Genomic DNA, 3,077 nt, shown 5'->3' on the forward strand with positions numbered 1-3,077 from the left:
CTCTCTCCTTCTCAGATGGAAAAGCTGCATTGTTGTCTGAGCCCATCTCCTTCCAAGCAGTCTCTTGCATCTCTATAGCATCTTGACATCTTGGCAGACAGATCTAATACATGTTTTCTACATGCTTCATGGTTCTACTTTTTCTCAATTTTATCTAAGGTTTTATTACCATTGTCAATGTATCATCTTTAAAATTATCGAAAAGGCACCATTCTTTCAAGAGTATATTCAGGGGAAAAAAAATGTTCTCTTCTCCACATGGGGTCCCTGATACCACACTCCCATACATTTCTCTCTACCCCAAATGCCCTTAGTCTCTTAGTCCTCCTACAGACTCCTACTCATCCTTCAGTACCCACCTCCAGCATCATCTCCTCTGTAAAGACTTCCTTGAGCCATCTAAGAGTATTGGGTTGGGATTAACCAAATTCTGGGCCTTCACAATCCCCACTGTGCATTCTATCATTGCACTGCCTTTCTTAACATTAAGCCTTATCCTATTGCTTGTCACACCGAAGGTGCTCAGAATGGTGAGCTGAAATAAACAAGAATCACTTAATCTGCAAGAGATAAGACTTGATGAGGCAAATATCTGAATATTCAAAGCATTGTCACCAATCACATCCCACGATATCTCAAAGATACTTGTAATGAGCCCTTTTGTATGGTAAGAAGGAAAGGATGAAAGGTGGGGGACAGGGAGAGCAACCAATATGAAATTACTGGGATCTCAAAGTGTTTTTATTCCCTAAGGTATAGCAAGAGTATAAATTTTCCCTGATCCAGCAACACTTTTCAACCATGATTCCAGGTTTTGGAGGAAGACAGATAAATAGCAAAGCTCTTTTGACAGTAGGTATAGCAATGGTGAAGAAAAGTAGCATTTTCATTTCATGAGCAATCTTAGAAAAATGCTTTACAAGATTTGCCACTTTTCTGACACTAACCCTAGGCCCAGCATGGACCATTCCTTAAACTTAAATTTATCACATACAAAGCAACAGAAACCTCCTTCATACTCTGCTCAAGTTTCTTTTAAAATTCAATAACTTGTTCCATTGAAATGGTTTTTTGGGGGGGACAGGGTAAAAATATTTTCTTGCTTGGGGAAGTAGCATTTACCTCTCTGTTTGATTCCTATTTTGATAGATATCTTTACCAAGAGCAATTCTTTTACCAAGAACAACTCTTTTCCTACATATTAACATTAGTCTACAACTCCTAGGGAAATGTGAGCACAATTATAACAATTTTTGCCAAATCTCTGAGGGAGATGACAGATACTGTCTCCCCACTGTTATAACATGCCCATTACACTTTAAAAAATTATGTCAGCACATAAAACACTTGCTGTATACTTCTAAATTTGCCTGAATGATGTTTTATTAATATTTTCTTTCTTGCATGACTACAAGGTTAGGTATGATTTCTGTCTGTTTTGCTCAATCCCCATCACTATAAAAGGCTCCCAGTATATATGTATAAAGTGAGTGAAAGTCCTAAAGTTGAAAACAATTATAACTCTTCAAAGTGAAATAGGAAATGAAACATGAGTGTCTATGAAATCAGTTGTGAATCATGTTCCATTCAACTTCTTCATCAGCAATACCAATACCATTGTTTCCAGAGGATAGGAAGGTGGAATAAGAAGAAAACTAAAACAAAGTTAAATTATGTGTCAGCTGAATGACACCCCCTCCCAGATGTTCAGGTCCTAATCCCTGGAACATTTGACATATGAAATAATGTACTTTTCAGATGCAGTTTAGTCAAGGACCCTGAGATGGGGAGATTATATTGGACCATCTGGTGGGCTCTAAGTGTATTTACAAATGTCCTCCTAAGTAAGATTCAGGGGCAGATTTGACACAGAAGAAGACATGATGAAGAATCAGATATAAAGATGCTCTTCTGATGGCTTTGAAAATGGATGAGTCATGAACCAAATAATGTGAATAATGAAGCTCTAGAAGCTAGAAAAGGTAAGGAAACAAATTCTCCCCTGTATTCTCCCAAGAAAGCCCAACAGATCCAACCGGTGATTTTAGCCCAGGGAAACTGATTTGCCCTTCTGAGAACTGTAAAGGAATAAGTCTATGTTGCTCTAAGCTACCAAGTTTTCAGAAATATGTTACAGCAGCCATAAGCAGCTGCTACAGACTGTGAACACCATCCTTGGCAGTATCTAAAACAATGATAATCATGATTGAGGTTTATTATATTCCAGACTCTGTGATACATACTTATGTATTGGCTCTTTGAGTCTCATTTATCCTCTGTAAGGGAAATACTGTAAAGAGGTCCAGATTTTACATATAAAATTATGCCATACAATTCTCCTAGTACAGAACTGGAATTGGAAGCAAAGTAGTCCACAGTCTTTTGATTTTTTAATCTGAGGATACTTCTTTATTATATAGTGTAACTCTTGAGTTACTTGATGTGACATCAATTATTTAAAATCTACTGTTTCATGACTCTTGTATCTTAATATGTTAAAATGTGAGGAGCTGCAATGTGCCACCTGGAAATACCACTGCAAGGGTTCATTTTATGTATTGCCATTGTATCATTCACTTCAAAGAACTGTTTCAAGTAGCTCTACCCTGACAGATGAATAGTCATGGAGAAATGAGGGCTATGCAAGCCTGTGGCAGAACTAGAAGCAGAGCTACTGCAAATGGCTAGCTCTACTTAAGCAATTGTGTCATATTCAATGTGCTTTTGCTTTTCAAAACAACTTCACAAGCTTTTATTCTTATTTTAAGCTTCACAACAATCCTACAAGGTAAGTAAAACAAGTTTTGTGATTTTCATTTTTAAAATGAAGAAGCTGATAAAATCCGAGGAAGATGGCGGCGAGGGGAGTGCATTACCCCCGTGTGCTGCTTCACTGTGTGGGAGTATGACAAGTCAGGACGGCTAAAGGATATCTTGTTAGGAATTTCCAGCAATAGTGGGGTGCTCCGGAACCTGGAGGAAGGATTTCCATCGCACGAGGATCGGCTACGGGGACTCAAACGCGAGAGGTTTGTCGCACGGAGGGTAACTGCTTATTCAGCAAATCGCCCCGCGGC

The sequence above is a fragment of the Marmota marmota genome, unplaced genomic scaffold, assembly GCF_001458135.2.
Source record: "Marmota marmota marmota unplaced genomic scaffold, marMar, whole genome shotgun sequence".
NCBI lineage: Eukaryota > Metazoa > Chordata > Mammalia > Rodentia > Sciuridae > Marmota > Marmota marmota.